The 20548-nt window shown below is 37.6% G+C and overlaps 2 long non-coding RNA genes across 3 annotated transcripts; one reads left to right on the top strand and one right to left on the bottom strand.

Annotated features, from left to right (window-relative positions):
• Nucleotides 1-7162: 7162 nt before the first annotated feature.
• On the top strand, nt 7163-9586 carry LOC120307483. The gene is made up of 2 exons (XR_005556562.1): nt 7163-9240; nt 9414-9586. It is a non-coding gene; the product is annotated as an uncharacterized LOC120307483 (long non-coding RNA).
• Nucleotides 8953-20082, bottom strand: LOC120307481. Of its 2 annotated transcripts, none has more exons than XR_005556560.1 (3): nt 18611-20082; nt 14976-15170; nt 8953-11408 (listed from the first exon to the last, which is right to left on the bottom strand). It is a non-coding gene; the product is annotated as an uncharacterized LOC120307481 (long non-coding RNA). The 2 variants fall into 2 exon arrangements; XR_005556559.1 differs by having other exon boundaries at nt 8953-10774; nt 18611-20073.
• Nucleotides 20083-20548: the final 466 nt, after the last annotated feature.

Below are 20548 nucleotides of genomic sequence, written 5' to 3'. Positions count from 1 at the left end.
GCAGGTAAGTGGCTGCTCCTGGGTGGGGGAAGGAACGAGGGGATTGCGTAACATTGAAAATGAAGATCATGTGACCACAGCAGCAGCTCTGTAATGCTGAAGTAGCCAATAGCAACAATTTTTCCAAATTTAATTCCCTGGATTTCGGATTCATTCTGTAAATTAGCCAATTTAAGATATCTTGGTTCAAAAATTGTTGCCCCATGATACACCATTTTGCCCAATTAAATATCATGACTATCAGAGTTTAAGTAGTATATAGATAGTAAGAAACAAAGAATGTAAAGCATATTGTTGCTCTGAAGATCAGATATTTGCTATTGCTTTTAGACACAGATAAGATGAAAGAAGTTATAGACCAGTTTATAGATCTAAACTGATTTTCTATCAGCTAAGCTTGTTTTTACTTTGTGTGTTGGGGGTGTATGGGGTACCTTTACATCAGTGTTGACTCCTAATGATAGCCTGGAAAAATCACTGTAGTTTTCTTTGCAACATTTTAGAAGTGGTTTGTCATTGCCTCTTTCCTAAGACAGTGAAAGAACGACTCGCCCAGCTGGCGTTGTGGCTAATCCAACAAGATGGGACTAGAATTTAGTCTTTTGTTTATAGCCTGATGCCTCAACCACTACAACAGGCTGTCTATTTTATGGGGCAGGGGTAATAGAAAACAAATTTCTCTTCTTTAATGAAAGGGCATCTACAGTTTTAGTATCAATGAAACAGAGGAGATTAAAATAGCCATGATTATGTGCTGTATTTAAATGTGAGGTACATTAATCAGGTATTTGCTTATATTTGTACAGCTTCTAAATAAATATTTGCTCATAGGTTGCATAGACCCACTTTTTCTTCTTTACCTTTTTTAAAATTATCACTGAGCATGTATACAGAAAACAATATCAAGAATCAAAATCTGTATATTGGACCGAGAGTTTCAGCTCTCCAGTTCTGATTTTTCTTTAGGTGTCCTGAATATCCTTCACCGAACACATGTGATTGTTAGGTTGCATAAAAACGGGCCATTCTGAATATTGGTTTAGCCATGAGGTATATTTGTGATCCAAGTACTTCAAAAATCAAAGAGAATGACTTTTCTTTGCACCATTCCTGATCTCTGTCACAATATGAATGAATTAACATTGTGCTATCTTTTGCTTTCTGTTTCATCTGAGGCAACAGAATAAGAATGAATTCATTTTCTTCCGTTGTCACTTCTCATTTCTGTCTTTGTCAAAAGATGAATTATAGCAGCACTGTAATGCCAATTCCTTTTGTTACAGACTTTCGTTTTGTGAGACAAGCATAGTAATCAGAATGGAACATTATGTATAAAAAATGGAGATCACTCGTATGATAGTGTAAAGGTGTGTGTTACATTGAAATATCTAGGGCAAGACAAATGAGAAGGATTAATGCACATATTATGCTGACAATTAAACCTATCCTAATTCATTGTAGTAACTTGTATGCAGGCAAATAAATAGGTTTATGTTTTTTGCTTACAAATGTGACAAGATATTATCAAAAAGAATTGTTATTCTGTAATGCGTCCTGCTAAGTGATGCTACTTATAATGCAGTAAATCCTAGATTGTAGTTGTGGTTTTACCACTAATGAAACCCTGTTTGCTCCACCAAAGTTAGATCCATCAAAAGAATGGATAGATAGATTACTTTTCCCCTTGTGTTGTCTTTTAACCAAAACTGTTTATAATAGCTGGGGATCATGCAGAAAAGCATGGTAAGATAAGGGAGGCTGCAAAAAATCCCTGAATCCATTGAGGAAGGGATATGATCCTCTGTTAACCTGTTTGTATCAGTGAGGATCTGTGGCTGTTTCATCTTTGCAGTTTTCTTATTTAAAGATGTCTGCTGGCATAATGTCTGATAAGCTGGTAACAGTTCAATATGCTGGTTGATGGAATGCTTGTTCAGACGAGACTGCATGAACATCAGTTGGCCATCAAATGCCATGAGCAGCGGTCCCAAGTGTGGGCTCACACTGTAGAACACAACCATACGTTTAATTTCACGGAGGCTAGGGTCATTGCTCATGATGCAACAAAGGGCGGCCTTCTGCTAAAAGAGGCATGACTATCCAACAAACATTCCATCAACTGGCATATTGAACTGTTACCAGCTTATCAGACATTACGCCGGCAGACATCTTTAAATAAGAAAACTGCAAAGATGAAACAGCCACAGATCCTCACTGATACAAACAGGTTAACAGAGGATCGTATGCCTTCCTCTGTAACCTTCAGGGTTACAGCAGATGATTGAGGAGAGACAGACATCGCCGATGTGTGGCAGCAGGGGACTTGGAGCCAACATGGACAGGGACGATGATAGCGATAAGGAACAGCCAGCTGAAATGGCAGCATCGCATATGCAAACACCAGAAAAGCAGCGAGATGACTGCTCACGGCAGAATACACACTCCACATGGGCGGGGCGTGAGGAGAGGAACAAGGTGCCTAAATTTAAACAGCTGTCAACGGGTGCAATGGAAACAACACAGCAATTAACTACGGGGGGAGGGAGCTCAATAGACAGGTAACACGGTCGTTAGACAAATGCTTGGTGTCACAAAGACTATAAGAACGTGATTCTCAATCCTGGCTAGAACTCTGACGATGTCAGCAGATGCTGATGAAAGCTAAGTTTTTAAATAAATTTTTAGTCTCAGTGATCTGTGTTTTAGTTTTTGAATATATATATGGAGTATATGTATGTATATGTGTGTATATGTAAATGTCTTGGCGACGTTTTGACAAAGTCTCATTGGTCATCTTCAGGCTGGTGCTTTCGGCTTCGTGCTTCTAGGAGCAATGTGTGGTTGTAGCTGTTTCCTCCTTTTAACTGCCAGTGGGGGTATGAACTGATTGGATGAGAGCTTGGCTGTGTTCTGATTGGATGGAGGTGTGTTCTGATTGGTTAGGAGCTTGGCTGTGCTCTGATTGGCTGGGGGGTTGGCTGTGCTCTGATTGGCTGGGGAGTTGGCTGTGCTCTGATTGGCTGGGGGAGTGTTCTGTTTGGGTGGGGGCTTTGTTGTGCTCAGGTTAGTCTGAGTTGCCGGGGGGTTTAAAATGGTGAGCTGCATTGCTATTTTTGGGGCTTCGCGTTCGTGGTCGTGCCTCATCTTCATGGTGGGTGTCAGTTTGCTTCATGTATGGATTGGAGGGATTTAAAGTGGCTAATGATGCAGCTGTGGTCTGACTTCTGGTTTGTGGTCATGCCTCATCATCGGTGTGGCTTTGGGTTTTTGCGTGGATGTGTGGTGGTGACATCCTGTGTGGTTTTTGTGAGTGTGGGTCTGGTGTCATTTTTTGTGTTAAGGAGTTGTTTGTCAATAAGGGCGGGTTTCCAAATGGCTGGTAGGCAGGAGGTATCATTTCATCTGTTCATGCTGTGTGGGTGTTTTTCTGTCTCGATGGCTTCTCTAATTATTCTGTTATTAATAATTTATATTTAAAGTTTAAGATATTATTTAAAAGTGTAGAATAGTTTAGTTTTTCTCCCTTTTTTTCCTTTTATTATTTTTTTTTTATTTTCTTTCTTTTCTTCTTTTTCTCTTTCTGTTTTTTTTATATATAATGGAGTTAATGTATTTAACAATTTGTCCATTGAATATAATCATATTTGTTTGTGGTTTTTTGAGTTTATAAGCTTTTTCTACTAAGTTTTAGTTAACTCTGTATCTAGCTCTGGGAAGAACGGGGGATTGTTTTGGGGAGGGTTGGGAGGGATTGGGAAAGGGGTTTTTATTGTAAAATTGTAAAAATTATAATAATAAAAAAAGATTATCTTATCTTATCTAGTATATATACACATATACATAAAAATGAAGCCTTTATAAACATAAATGAACTGAAAAGCTATTTATAATCAGCTTTTAAAAATATTTTTGGCTTGTGAAAGTTTATTGCATTAGTATTTCTTCTAGTTACTATATTACCCTTGATTTGATTATATCTCTTTTTAGATATACTCTTTTTAAAGTTATGATGGTCAAACTGAATTATAAAGAAAGAAGTATATTATCCCCCCCCAATTTTTTTAACCAAATAGGATAACTATATAAGAAACCATTTCTGTTCATTACAGATGAGAAAGCAGAATAGCTGCCCCAAGATTCCTGTAGAAATTATGTAAAAATTGTCTAGAATGGATGTGAGATAAGTAAAATGATATATTTGTGATTTTAGTCCCATTTTTAACCATGACTTTCTCGGACATTAATAAAACCAAACTGTATAGAAAAAAGTATCAGTGTTCAAACCAGCGGTTCTCAACCTGTGGGTCACGACCCTTTTGGGGGTCGAATGACGCTTTCACAGGGGTCACCTAAGACCATCGGAAAACACATATTTCCAATGGTCTTTAGAAACCGAGACACCGCTCCTCTATCTGGCCGCCGCTGCGCTGCCCTCCTCCACTGCTGCCCTCCTCCTACTCCTCCGCCCTTCTCCTCTGACAGCGCCTGCTCCTGTCACCACAGAGCCATCACATGCGCCCCTGACGCCGCCCTGGGCTGGCTCAGCAGCCGAGCTGGGTCTGGGCCGCTGCTGGCACTGATGCTGGGCTGCTCCGCCGCTGCCGCTGATGCTGGCTGAGCTGAGCTGCAACACCGAGCTGGTCTCCACACCTTCTGCTTGCCCAGCTGCGCTCCACCCTCGGCTGTCCTCCACACTGCGTGGGAGCCTCCCCCCTGCCACCTGGCCAGCCTCCTTCACCTTCGAAGGCCGCCTTGGCCCTCTGGCACCTGGCGCGGCCGTGGGGCTGCCGGGCAGGTGCAGCTCCTTCCTGGCTTGCCGGGCTCTGGGCCTCAGAAGTGGCCAAGGGGTGGGGAAGAGGGTGAGGCAGTGGCGATGCCCGTTGTGCATCAGAGGCCAGCCAGCCGGGCCAGGAGGGGAGAAGCAGTGCCTTCCGAGCAGGAGCTGGCACTCTGGCTGTGCCCCTCTCGCATGTCATGGGCTGCGTGGCATGGAAAGGGGCTCCCATGACCCTGCCGTTGCGATGGCACTCAGGAGGCTGGACGAGCGGTTAGGTCCCAGGCTGGGAGAGGGCAAGAGGTGCTGGGATGAGGATGGGGGGCTCCAGGTTGGTGTGTGTGAGAGGGCAGCCAGCAGCTCCAAGGCATACAGATTCTCCGTGCAGCTTCCGAGGCCCCAGATGTGCCACCGCTTGACTCTCCACCAGGCTCTCTGCCAAAGCCTCCCCCCTTCCCCAGGCAATTGTGTGGAGGTGCTTGTGCGTCCTTGGCAGTGCCTCCCCCTTTCAATCTCCTTCCTTTCCCCTTCAATCTTCCTTCCTTCCATTTCCAACTCCATCCCTTCCCCTTCAATCTCCCTCTCCTTCCTTCTTTCCTTCCTTCCTTCCTTCCTTCCTTCCTTCCTTCCTTCCTTCCTTCCTTCCTTCCTTCCTTCCTTCCTCCACGCAGCTTCTGAGGCCCTGGATGTGCCGCCGTTTGGCTCTCCACCAGGCTCTCCACCAGAGCCTCCCCCCCTTCCTGGACAATTGTGCAGAGCTGCTTGTGCGTCCTTGGCAGCGCCTCCCCCGTTCAATCTCTCTCCCCTTCCTTCCTTCCTTCCCCCTTCAATCTCCTTCCTTCTCCATCTCCTTCCTTTCCCCTTCATCTTCTTTCCTTCTCCATCTCCTTTCCCCTTCAATCGTCCTTCCTTCCATCTCCATCTCTTCCCCTTCAATCTCTCCTTCCTTCCTTCCTTCCTTCCTTTCCCCTTCAATCTTCCTTCCTTCCTTCCTTCCATCTCCATCCCTTCCCCTTCCATCTCTCTCTCCTTCCTTCCTTCCTTTCCCCTTCAATCTTCCTTCCTTCCTTCCTTCCTTCCTTCCTTCCTTCCTTCCTTCCTTCCTTCCTTCCTTCCTTCCTTCTCCTTCCCTCCCTCCCAACATTTTTGAGCAAGGAAGAGTAAGCTTCCCCATTGAGCATTGCTATATTGTTTTTGTGATTAATCACTATGCTTTAATTATGTTCAATTTGTAACAATGAAAATACACCCTGCATATCAAATATTTACATTACACTTCATAACAGTAGCAAAATTACAGTTATGAATTAGCAACAAAAATAATTTTATGGTTGGGGGTCACCACAACATGAGGAACTGTATTAAAGGGTCGCAGCATTAGGAAGGTTGAGAACCACTGGTTTAAACAATGACAGAATGTGTTCAGACTTCCTAGGAAGATGGATGACCGAAGGAAGCTCTCAGAAAAGTGGAGTCAATGTTTGTGGCTATGAATAAGGAGTTAACGAGTAGATGGGCTTCTATGACTCTTTCTGGACAAAGAAAGGATTTAAAAGAGAAACAAAGATGATTAGGGGACTGGAGGCTAAAACATATGAGGAACGGTTGATGGAACTGGCTATGTCTAGTTTAACGAAGAGAAGGACGAGGGGGGACATGATAGCAGTGTTTCAATATCTCAGGGGCTGCCCCAAAGAAGAGGGAGTCAAGCTATTCTCCAAAGCGCCGGAGGGCAGGACAAGAAGCAATGGATGGAAACTAATCAAGGAGAGAAGCAATCTAGAACTAAGGAGAAACTTCCTGACAGTTAGAAAAATTAACCAGTGGAACAACCTGCCTCCAGAAGCGGTGAATGCTCCAACACTGGAAGTTTTTAAGAATAGACTGGACAGCCATTTGTCCGAAATGGTGTAAGGCTTCCTGCCTGAGCAGGGGGTTGGACTCGATGACCTCCAAGGTCCCTTCCATTACTATTATTACTATTACTATTATTATTATTATCATCATCATCATCATTATTATCATTATTATTATTATGGATCATCGCACAGTCAGCCAGATGTTCAGACTGGATTTGGCATTTTGTCTACCTATCGAGTCCTTACCCAGGACCTGGGATAGGCGGATGTGGATGTTTGATGGTATTACAGATATCGTCGCAGAATGGAAGCAGTTCCTAGTAAGGCCGCCTTTTGCAATTGACTAATAGCGAATTTGTCAATGCCAATGGTGTTCAAGTGGTGCTCCAGTTGTTTTGGGATTGCACCCAAGGAGCCTATTACTATTGGTACTACCCTTGCTTGCTTTTGCCACAGTCTTTCTATTTCTATTTGTAGGTCTTTGTATTTTGTTATCTTCTCCAGTTCTTTCTTGTCTATTCTGCTGTCTCCAGGCACTGCCACGTCCACTATCCAGTATTATTATTATTATTATTATTATTATTATTATTATTATTATTATTATTATTATTATATCACCTGCTTGTTATCTTATGTTTGCTTCTTGCAAGGAAATTTCAATACATTGATGTCTCACGAAGGGGGAGACCTAGGAGCTCACCATAATTACTCCATCCACAAAGAATGCTACTTCATATTTTCTTAACTGACCACTTTCAGAAATTACCTATTAACTGTCTCAAAGAAGTTAGATACCTTGAGACTGACATGATTGCAAATATCAGGTGTGTGCCTTCAATCCTTAGTATAAGTAAATTAAATTCTATTTTTATATTATTTAAGAATTTATAATTAGCAACAACAAGCAACATAAGGTTTTGGCTACTAAGAGCTCAGAAAATTTTGGAGTATTTGATTGTGTGTATTAGGACTTTGAAAATATTTTTAAAGAATAAATATATTTGTTGGAAAGAAAAATTGTCTTTTATATTGAAAATATAATAAGACAAGTAACTTATAAGAGTGCCTAGAGATATCTTTGAGGAACCATACTGGGAATTGCATTGGGATTTTGAATCAATTATGTCAGATATCTTGTATTCCCAGAGGAAGATGTTACAGAAAAAGTTATTCAACAACATCTACTTGAGAACAACTTGAATGATACTTTGAATAATAATAATTTGTTATCATATATAAAGAAAAAAATTGAATGAGGCTTTAAAAATTAAGAAGGAAACAAAAATGTATATACTGTGTAAATAGAAAAGAAAAAGAATTTGATGATTTCCCAAAGGGAATGGAACAGTGGTTTCATTGCTCTTCTTGTACTGGAAATTACAAGGCAATTTCAAACATTACTCGTTAAAAAAATGTACTGTGTATTGAAAATAAATGGTAGACTTGAAAGTATCCCCAGACTCTGTATCTCAGAAGTTACTAAATTATAAACAAAAGAAAGCAGGAAAAAAAATACAGATGGATGTTTATACAGAAGCTTTTGCTACAAGACTGAAAGCAAATCTAGACTTCTCCTGTAGCAGATTCCATGAAATGAAACACAATCAGGCTTGTCCATCAGCAGATTTTAATGCCGCTGTATTAAATGGATTGTCAAATATATAGTTTTGGCAATTAATGAATAATTTGGCTAGAAAATGCATGAAATATTGAAGATATTCATCTTGCAAGATTCTGAGCTTTGGTAAACATTTTTATTCATTAAAGTTAGGTGAAGAGATTATAAAATTGATTATATTTGTCATGATCAGGATAAGAATTTCCTATTGAAGGAAATTTACTTTTTTGCACTCTTTTTATAAAATTCATTTTTAGTTTGTATCATCTTTTATTATTGTATCTAAAAGTCTTAATACAACTATTAGAAAAAAAATCAACCTCTTCAAGCAATATCACAAAATAAACCTTAGCCTTCATTATTAGAGTTTTCATATCATGTGCATTTTCAGCTGTGGGGCAGTGTCAGCGTAGCTAGCTCAGGTTACTAATTCTTCTCCCTCCAGTTTTAAAATCACATTCATTTTCTTTCAGTCCAGCCTTCCTCAACATATATTCAGGATATATTCAAAGCAACCACAAAATAAATTGAAAGATGTTGGTGTGCAGTTCAGCATCTAAAATGGGCAAGAATGCATTAGATTTGGTGTGTACCTGTCACTGTACCTGTCAACTGCCCATTTACTTGGACTTGCACATTGGTTCAGGAAAACACTAATTTGAGTTAAGCAGTTGGAGAGAGAGAAGCCAGAAATGGTTACACAGTGTTATGGGCTCTTTAATGCAGGGATGTCCAACCTTGGCAACTTTAAGACTTGTAGGGCAAGGACAGTACAATATAAGTTTGCATTCAGAATTACATTGTATTTAGGATCTGCTAGCACAAATGAGATAGCTGTGCTTAAATTTAACAAGGGTCAGCATACCAAAGGAGCCTGAAAAACTCATAATGACAGGCTCTACATACTACTGAAATAGAAAACTGAAATTAACCTTTATCCTTTAAATCTGTTTCTGTAGCACAAAAAAAGTTGTCACTCTAGGTTAGGGGTAGGCAACCTTGGCTCTTTTATGACTCGTGGACTTCAACTCCCAGAATTCCTGAGCCAGCCATGTTGGGGGGAAAGGGAGAGGTTTCCAAGCTGAGCCATGCTGGCTCAGGAATTCTGGGAGTTGAAGTCCACGAGTCATAAAAGAGCCAAGGTTGCCTACCCCTGCTCTAGGTAGTGTGATATAGTATAGGAACACTCTGAGGGAATAGAGAAGGTAAGCAGATTGTCACATGGTTTCCTAGGCATACAAACCATACCTGAAGCATTTTTTCACACATACAATAGGTTGATATAGGTTGAGAAGCTGGTAGCTGGATTTAAAGTTGCCAAAAAAAAAAAAAAAAGATGGAATTAGGTTGTCCTTGACTGCTAAGGAGATAAAGGTTCCATGATGATTCAAAATCACCACAGAGGATTTAGCCATTGAGGAGATAAATAATATGACACGACAACTTTCTATCCAGATACTCAGTGGTAGAAGAAAATACAAACACAAGATAATGGAGGTTTTGTTTTTGCAGATACAAATGAGAAATTTAATTATTAAACATTAATTTAATTATCATTAATAATACTTTAAAATGTAATATTTAGACAATAATGTAATCATTGATAAACTATTTATTATTAAATTATTAATTTGTTTTTTGAGAAACAATTATAAACTTTTAACTTAACTTTTATAGATATTTTTCCTCTGTATATTATTATATCTCATTATAAAGCTTTTTTTTGACCTTTGACAAAATATTTGATCTTCATGAAAGAACTATTTTTGAAGAAAAGCACTCATGTAAGATCTAATGAAAGCATTATATCTAATATAATTTTATTCTTGTATGTGATTTAATCATATAATTGGAAGAAAAGATGGATAATATGGACTTTAACCATATTATAAAATAATATTTGGCTAAAAAACCCCAAATGATGCAAAAACTTTGTACGAGTGTGGGCATATGTTTTTAAAATCTGAATGTTTCTGGATTGGATATATGACAAAAACTAGTTATAATTATTATCTGTTGCCCCAGGGTTTGTGCTTTATGGATATACTGGAGATTTTTTCCCTATGGAAGACTAAAAGAATAATAGTATGTTAGAATACTTTATTTTTTTCAGGTTAATGTGCCAAAACCTCCATCAAAACTTCTCAAAAGTATTCTGTATTTATGAAAAAGATTTTTTCTACCTTATTCTTGATATGCTTCAGAACTATTCCTAAATTATAAAAAACAAAGTATAATTTATTGAAAAATAATTGTTCCTGAATTTTCTTAGTGGTGTTTTTAGGCTTATTTGATTATGGGAGGTGACAGATGGTAATACTGCTGGTGTTTTGTTTTATACAGCTTCCCAACATAGTAAAGGTCCTATTACTCTAGTGCAAACCTGACAACTTTAAAATGTATGGACATCATCTCCCAGAAACATCTAAAGTTGCCAAGTTTGAGAAGCACTGTTGTAAATTCTCCATGGATGTCCATCCTTGAGCTGTTCTTGTTTGGTACATCACCCAGGTTGGGCAGAAACTGAAAAAGAAGGAAGGGTTTAATTGAGTGAAGAACTTCTAGAGGGGATGGGAAAGCATGGGGTGGAGAAAGTCATTGAGTTCATGGCTATTACTAGATCAGCTCCTTTTAAAGATAGCTGCTGCCAACCATTGCAGAATATGGGAACCCAGCAACTCTGGATGACTCCTAGGTATTGCAACCAATTGGAACTGGGGCTGTCATTAAACGAAAAGGAAGCATTTCAGACCATCTAATCAGAAGGACCTAAGACAGAATGGAAATCAGCAACCAACAGAAACTTTGGATCAAAGCTGGAAAACACAGGCAAAGAGTGCATTTGTGATAGGCTGAGAATGGGAGGAGGACAGAGTTGTCCAATCCTGCACTCAGGAAGTGGTGAGTGGTGTGTATGGCTGATGGTCCCAGAGGAAAGGCATATGTGCCATTGTAAATGCCAGAGTACAGTTTTTGCAACCATGAGAATTTCATAAGCAAATATTTTTCACAATTTTGAATGAGAACTATTGCAAGATTTCTAAAATACAACACTAAACATTGAATACAAACAAATGTCATTCAGCATCATCTTAGAAAGATGGAGGAATATCAGGTTCTCCTTCCTATCAGCATTTTTTCACCTATAGTAGGCAATCTATAAAGAGAGACAACGTTACATCTTTTCTGTATTTTTTCTCATCTGTATATACAAATCTGTTTCATTTTGCTTGCTAATCACAATGACTTTAGTCACTGGATTTGAACAAGAAATACATTTAAATAAATAAAATAAATAGATACATTAATTTTAAGATCCATACTGACAGTGGCATCATATAACTATACAATATTCACTGTAAATTATTCAGATTTTCAGCCAGAAACATCTATATAGAAAGACTTTCACATTTATGTTCCCTATCAACCTTTCAAATTACCACAATAATTCCTTATACATTAATCATAGATACATTAATCAACCAAGACAGCAAACATCTTTATGCTACTTCTCAATTTTGAATTACTTGCTAAGCTTCCATTTAATCCCATGCATGCTTTTCTTCTATCACGTCACTTTTAGTACATTCAGCATCCAATCTCTATATTCATGCAAAATATTCCATAATTCAAGCCTATTAACTTTATTTTATTATTTCTTCAAATCAGCATCCAATAAACATTCAGAAATTTCTCAATGTCTGCAAAACAAAAATCCAGTTTGCAACTCTCCCCATCTTCTATACTTCCTTGAAATGGATTTCACAAATAATTTTTTCCCCGCTGTTCTGAATGTCTTTCTCAGCATCTTTTCCTGTTCTCTGTGCTTATATGCTTACCATTTATTTTGTTAGAAGAGTAATCTTTTCTAATAGTTTTTCATACATGGTCCATATGTCTCTTCTGCAATCTTTCTATTTTCATTCTATTTATTATCACTCATTATACCATTTCTTTTAACTTTATTTAACATTAAATGCATGTATTTCTCTCTCTTAGATGTGGCTAAGAAACTGAATGAAATAAACTTAAGTTTTCATTTCTTTTATTTATAGCAACGTTTCTCAAGTATCTGGGTGATTCCAGGTTTAAATCAAAGCTATATGCTATTTTTTATCTTCATCCTCTTCTTTGTCATGCACTAATGCATCCTTGAAGCTTATGGCATCTTTCATTTAAAACCTGCAAGCTCTGTGGGTTAAATAAAGGCAGTTGGCAAAACCAAGTTGATTCATGTAAAATGAGCTCTTGGTGTGGCAGACAACAGCGAGGTCAGATTTAATCATTTAGAAATATCAATAGTTGTACTATAGCCAGCCATCATCTTCATCAAAAAAAACTTGTCTTCGTCTGTGGAAATGATACCTTTTATTTTTAGAGGAGATAAGGGTAGTGATCAGTAATGAGTTTCAAATTATATTTTGGCAAGCTTTGTTTGTTAACATCTAATAATGATGGCAGATTAATCAGGACTAAGGAAAAAACTCTATACTATTAAAATGGAAATGAAGAATTCAGTGTATGATTTACCAGTGCTGTTAGTTTTATGATATTTTGGTTTCTGTGGTTAATATTTTGCACAAAGAAATTTTGTGCCCTATATAATCTTTTAAAATCCTGACTGATTACTGACCATCCCAGAATTCCTCAATAAACATATTAATTGGTTACCATGATTTTCTTGTATGTCACCTATATTTTAGGTCTGTGATTCTTGTATAAGGTCTAGCCCAGTCTGTACTTGTACCTTTGATTTTTCCTGCCTAAATGTAAACTTTGCTTTTCTCCACATTGAAACTCATTTTGTTGGACCGGGCCCATTGTTCACGTTTGTCAAGATCTTTTTGGATCCTGAGTTTGCCTTCTGGAGTGTTGGCTACTCCTACCAGTTTGGTGTCATCTGCAAATTTGATGAGTTCCTCTTCAGTTCCCTCATCTAAGTCATTTATGAAGATATTGAAGAATACTGGGAACCTTGTGGTACCCACTGCTTACTTCTTTACATGTAGATGTAGTGCCATTGAGGACTACTCGTTGAGTACAGTTTGCCAGCCAGCTACAGATCCATCTGGTGGTGATGTTGTCTATTCCACCTTTTTCGAGCTTACCAAGGACTAGGTTGTGGTCTACCTTATCAAATGCCTTACTAAAGTCCAAGTATACTATGTCCACAGAATTTCACTGGTCTATTAGTTTAGTCACCTTATTGAAGAATGAAATAAGGTTGATTTGGCATGATCTGTTTTTGATAAACCCATGCTGGCTACTAGTTATAACAAGTTTCCCATGCTTCTTGAGTTGTTTTCCTCTTTAGGATTGACAATGAGCCAGCAGTGTGCTGCAGCAGCCCAAAAAGCTAATACAATCCTGGGTTGTATAAACAGAGGCATAGAATCAAGATCACACGGAGTATTAGTACAGGTTTATAAAATCCTAGTAAGACCACACCTGGAATATTGCAACCAATTTTAGTCATTATATCACAAAAAAGATGTTGAGAGTTTGGAAAAAATTCAGAGAAGAGCAACTAAGATAATCAAAGGCCTGGAGACTAAAACATACAAAGAACGGCTACGCGACTTGGGTTTGACTAAGAAAAGAAGAAATAGGTGAGACATGATAGCAGTGTTTCAGTATCTGAGGGGCTGCCACAAGGCAGAGGGGAGGTCACATTATTCACTAAAGCACCAGAGGACAGGACAAGAGACAATGGTTGGAAACTGAACAAAGAGAGACACAACCTAGAAAGGAGAAACTTTCTGACAGTGAGGACAATTAACCAGTGGAACAGCTTGCCTCCAGAAATTGTGGGAGCTCCATCACTAGAGATTTTTTAAGAAGAGGCTAGACAGACACTTGTCTGAGATGGTATAGGTTCTGCAGCTTAAGTGGGGAGTTGGACTAGGAGACCTCCAAGGTCCCTTCCAGCTCTATTCTATAATAAATAACATCCAGCTTGTAACTGTAGTATACCACTGAGTGAATATCATTACAATGAGACTGAATGAAGAAATTAAAGGTCGTGCAACCATATTTATGGTAAAACAGGATAAAAAGTAAAAAAAAAAAAATGACAAAAACCTTGGTCATGATCCAAAGTCCAAAGTCCAAATAAAAGGACTTTCAACAGTAAGTTGAAAAAATTTGACAAGTTACCAAAATCAAAAATAAATGGTAGATTAAGGCTTAAAAAAAGTTTCCTCCAGAAAATATAGAGATGATAATCAACATGCTCCCATTTTATAATTTAATTTATTTGGGCTGATTTCATAAATGCTATTAACTTTTTTGTACATCTACTCAGGATATTTGTAAAAACACTATTACAAAAGTACAACTAAAGGGTAATCTTTGCATTTTAATTTGTATTGTAGTTTAAGATGTATGTATTAGGCAGATTGCATAAAAATGTAAACTCACCCAATTTTTTTCTCTACCCCGAGAAAGAACAAATGCTTGCTGTTAAATACTGGGATTGGTGAGGCAGTGATCACACTGAAGGTTAGGCAACAGCTCTTTATTGAATAAACACAGAAGCAATCTAACAGCCGCTTGGCTTCTATTTATACTGGACTGCCACTAGGCGGCAACCAATGAATTTAAAGCACTATTTGCCACCTAATGTGCAGGCTTGTAACAATACACAGTTAGAGACTTGATTTAAACATATTCAGTTAACAGCTTATAACTGCCATTAGAAATTGGTTCAATACACAACACTCACCATTAATATTGTTCATGAATAAAAGGTGAAGAAGTCGCTGCAAATTTTACTCCGCTAGTCATTCTTGACTCTAGGGGGCAGTACTCATTTCGTTTCAAGGCCATTGAGCCAGTGCTGTCCAAAGATATTTCCATCGTCATGTGATCAACATGACATCATGTAGGGCTGTTACCTTCCCATCTAGCTCCTGCCAACCTAGCAGTTTGAAAGCATGCAAATACAAATAGATAAATAGGCACCATTATTCACAAAGGCTCTCCTCTAAAGTTCAGAACAAATGCTCACCTTATCAGAAAGAAGGAAAAAAATATCTGATTTTTCTTACAGGGGATTGAACAGGAAATATCATGCCAAATCTTCTGTCTGCTTAAATGCCTACTATTGTGAGAAGACATGATACAAATATTTATTATAAAATTTGTTTGCTGGCCATCTTACCACAAGGTATTGTGAATATGAAATATGGTCAGTATATTTTAAGTATCAATCTGCTTACAGACACTACCTTAGCAGGTCCTGCCAGGGTCACTTTCTCATCTGACTTTTAACATTTTTTTTAAAAAAAGCATCAGTATCCATCTCCATCTTTATTTTTAAAAGTGCCCCTATGTCTCCAATAAATTTATAAAATGTATGATAATAAATCAAATTGTATGGCTCAGGTTTTTTTGGAAGAATCCTTATCTGCTCAGAAAAAGGACAAATAAATTAGAATATTAAGGAGCCACCAAAAATAAGCATCTGCTATAAGTAGAAATGGCTATGATGTCCTTGATAGCTCCTTCTGAATGGATTAAATTTATTCTTTCCACCATTTTGTAAGGGTGCCTATAACATGTTCTCAAAATTCCAAATGTGTCTATAAGCACAACCAAAGGGATCTTTTGATTGTCTGTTATAGCACTGTACTTAGTTTTTTTGTTGCTGTTCCATTCTTGAATAGACAAGAGATAAATATGGCAGACCACTGCTATGATTTTCTTTAAGATGGCTATAAAGCACCATTGTTCTTTCTGAGTTAAAAGTACGATAGTGCTACTGTTTAATTTTGCTGATATTGTTTTTTTTAAAAAAATGTTTTAATGTAATGTGCATTTTTAATTTGTTGTTTTAATGTTTTTATATTGAAAGCCACCTTGAGGAAATATGGGTTTTGAAAAGTAACCAGTGTTGATTGAAATAATTGAAGTAATCTTGAATGAACACAGCTTTTAGCACACCAATTGCAATATTCCCTACACTTTTATATAAGTTTCCAGTGCTTATGTATTTATGATGGTAATTCTAAAAGCCCCTTCATAAGAGGAAAAAGATTAGCAGCAGGGAATGTAGTTTCTTAAGTGCAGTATACATAAATAACTCCTGGTAAAATTGCTGGATTCTCTGTTTTAACTGATTAAACATAAATGAGAAACTTGTAAGCTGGACATACATGTGTACAGATGCATATATTGCATTTGCTATATAAAAACATTGATCTTTGTTATTTGCCTATATATTAGTTTAAGGAAAAGACTGCAAGCAGAACAAATTATTTCTTCATATTTTTATCTTATTTTCAGGAATCAGATTTTCACTCAAAATCTTTTCCTCTTTCTAGTACATTAATTTTAATATTTCTATTTCCTCGTATTCATCAGAGGAGAATTCTTTTTTCAAGGCCTCTGTTATAATTGGCACTATATAGATTCAAATGAAAAACACTTAATTAGACAATTGTTTTAGAGACAGCTAGCTAATTAAAACTTTAAGTAAAACAAGATTATAGGAAAAAATAATAAAAGTGAAATTACAAGGTAGAAAGATTAAATCAATATTTGAACTGCTGTGGATAGGAGCAAAACATATTGTGAACACTCAGATATAGAAGGATATTTCTGAAAAACAACAAAAAACTACATCTGTAGGCTCACAGACACAATCAGAGCAGAAAATATTCAAAGCAGTACATCTCAATAACTTCAGATCAGAAATAACAAAAATATATAGAGTTACAATGGCATGAGGTTATATGAGCTACTGAAATAAATTTGTATGTTAGAAATTTTATGTCCCTTGACACATATAGGGACCCCAGAGAATAGCTAGGGTCACTTCAAAATTTGTCCTAGTGCTTTTTCCTTGAGCTATTTGTTGGGAGCTTGTTTAATGAGAAATGGAGAGAAAGGTAGGTAGGTAGGTAGGTGTGTGTGTGTGTGTGGGTGGGTGGGTGGGTGGGATAGATAGATAGATAGATAGATAGATAGATAGATAGATAGATAGATAGATAGATAGATATGTGAACATTTTTCAAACAAAATAGATGGATTGGATCTATTTGTTAATTTCAAGATGAGTAATATAAGAAATAATTATAACACCTTAGCATAGTCCAGGTCACAAATCCAGGAAGTACTGTGTACAATAAACTATTTTTGGAAAGAAAGCACAAAATCCGTATACATAATTTTTGATTATTTCTGACATCCTACTTGTCCTGTCATATAAGAACCAGTCTCTGGGAATGGCCTGGAAGAGGAAGGAATAATGCAATATTCAATTTTACCTTCCAATTTGAGGCTGCATTTCCAACAGTGAGGGGGAAAATCTGTATTAAGTGCCTGTTACTAGTATACTCTGGAATAGGAGCAGTAGAAAATGTAGTAATTTTATCTACTTATTTCAATACATTCAATATACTATCATATGTATATTGAAATACATTTAATATACTACCATTTGAATGTATTGTTGTGTATATATCTGATTTGGTCAAAGAACAGAGAATGTATAGAGAATGAAATAACAAAGTTCTACTTAAAATCTTAACATTCAAAATTAAAAACTCATTAAAGTAACAACACTCCAATAAGAAATAATAGTAATAGGCATTGGTAGTAGTAGTAGTAGTAGTAGTAGTAGTAGTAGTAGTAGTAGTAGGTGTTCTCTGCCTAAAAAATATGGAGTTGAGGAAATGTCAGCTCAAACTAATTTCACAATACATTGGCAGTATAAAACTATTATCTCCTAGAAATTTCATTCCTAGAAAGTCTTCACATTTTCAGAATTTAATTATCAGATTAATTTGCCTTGATTATATGTTTAAGTTCTTTAGGTATACCTAAAGATAATGGTCCATGAGAGGATCTGTCTCCATTGAACAAAGAACACTTCTACTTAATATTTTTACTTAAAAACAAAAAAGCCTTACTGATTTCTCTATTCAACAATGCATCAATATGTTAGTCTTGTTTTGCTCATGAGTTCAGTTATATAATACCAAAAGCCCAATTTATAAAGCAAGAAGAAAACATTGATATTTTAATGGACCAGAGATAAAATATTTAATCCAGAATGCTTGATCATCATACTCTAAATATTTTCATGCAATAGCATAGAATGTGAGAAAAAAATTACTCTGCCTTTTCTGCTTTTCTATTTCTGAGAAAAAATATTTACTGCTACACTAGAAAAATATTTCAGAGAGTTACATTGAGTCACTAAATTTTATAAACTACATTTATGTCCTACTAATTTTATGCATTAAGATAAATTAATACAATGGGTATATGCTAAATTGCATTATATATACAATTTATATAATACTTTAAGCTATATCAACCAGGTGTTGTACACTGAGATAAGAAATAAATTACCTTTAAGAAGGGATGGTTTGTATTGCAAAAGAGAAACAGTTCTAACAGTTCCTAAAATAACAGAACCAGGAGAAAGCCAGACTTGTTTATAGCAGATAGTGATCTTGTACTTGTAATAAAACCAGTTTAACTAAAGATTGCTGCCAGCTTCATCTGAACTTAGCATATTACAGTCATAGCACTGACTGTTGATACTTGAAGTACACAAAAGAAGAAAGGTTAAAGCAAGTTAGAAACCAAGTCAGAAAATTCATAAATGATCCTGATCGCAGGTAAAATTTGGCATGGTTCTCAACCAAATGAAAGGCATGCACCCATCTTTTAAATTATGCCCTGCAAGTAACAGAGAAACATTTTTTTAAAAAATTGGCTTTTCTTGAACTGTTAGTTTACCATTCTGATAAAAAAATCCTCAAATTTAGAAAAATAACAATGAGAAATTATACTGCTAGAATATAGAATAAACTTTGGGTAGCAATTTCTGAGCATGCAGAAGCTCCACCTCAAGTTTGAGTATTTTAAACTGAAACTTTTTATCAGCTGACTTCTGATTGACTAATAGCAAAGTTTGCCTGGTTAATGGGAACAGCTAAGGATAGAGGCTGGAAAAGTGAATGTGATGCATATAGTTGGGTATAGCTTTGATTCTTTACCCACCTTCCTCAAATTCATCTTTAGCTAATTTTTATCCATGAATTACAGGTATTCCTCAAGTTACAACAGTTCAATCAGTGACCGTTCAAAATTATGACCCCCCCCCCAAAAGTACTTACAATCCAGTCCCAAAGTTATGTATGTTGCAGCACCACAGTGGTTGTTTGCCCTTATGACCACCACCCCCCATTTTGCCCCTCTGGGTCTCCACAGGCACTGGACCTGCTTTGCTAGCTGTCTTCTGGGATTGGGGCATGGCAACTAATCAACACGAAGTTTGTTTCCTTTGTTTCATCAGGCTGAACTGCTACCATATTTCCCTGAAAGTAAAGCCTACCCCAAAAATAAGCCCTAGGTTGATTTTTGGGGGGTGGGCCTAATATAAGCCCTACTCCAAAATAAGCCCTAGTTTTGGGGCAAGACACATGCCTAAAAATCAAGCTAGGGTGGGTGTGGAGCTTACCATTGCAACCAGGCCTCCCATGGATTGACACTTGCCTCACCGGCCCACTTCCTCTTTGGCCGAAGGAGCAGCTTCATTCTGCAGTTAAAATAAAGCTCAGGCCTGCATTTCACAATCAGATGCCTTTCCTGAAGGCCTGTGCAGCTGAGAACCGAGCTATGGATTCAATCTGTAGCTCAGTTCTTGGCTGCACAGGCCTTCTGGAAAGGCCTCTGATGGCAAAATGCAGGTCTGAATGGATCTTTTCCACTCAACTCACGGTGGCAGCAACAACAGCCCACCCCCCAGCCATCCCACTTCTTCTGCAGCTGAGACTGGAATTCGGGCCTGCATTTCACCACCAGAGGCTTTTCCAGTAGGCCTGTGTACCCAAGAACCAAAATATGGATTGAATCAATAGCTTGGTTCTCAGCTGCACAGGCTTTCAGGAAAGGCATCTGACTGTGAAATGCAGGCCTGAGCTCCATTCTCAGCTGCAGAATGAAGCTGCAGCTTCAGCTGCAGAAGAAGTGGGCCGCCTGCAGGGGGCTGTCAGTGCTGTGACCGTGAGGTGAGTGGAAAAGACTTGCCCCCCAAAATAAGACCTGGTGCCTCTTTTGGAGGAAAAAAAAGTAAGACCGGGTCTTTTGGGAAACATGGTAGCTCTACATTGATTGGCTGCCATGGCCCAATCCCTGAAGATACTCATTCAAGGCAGCCAACCAGCAGCAAGCAGGAGGCTTCTCATGCTGCTCAGGATGGGCCCAAATGAATTTAGCAGGGACACTGGCCTCATGGAAGAAAAGCCAAAGTCTTTTATTCAGATGTTGGTGAAGCTGTTT

The sequence above is a fragment of the Crotalus tigris genome, unplaced genomic scaffold (assembly GCF_016545835.1).
Source record: "Crotalus tigris isolate CLP2741 ecotype Arizona unplaced genomic scaffold, ASM1654583v1 scf7180000017785.2122318, whole genome shotgun sequence".
Lineage (NCBI taxonomy): Eukaryota > Metazoa > Chordata > Lepidosauria > Squamata > Viperidae > Crotalus > Crotalus tigris.
Note: the sequence above shows the minus strand (reverse complement) of the source record. Positions and strands in the feature narration are given on the sequence as shown.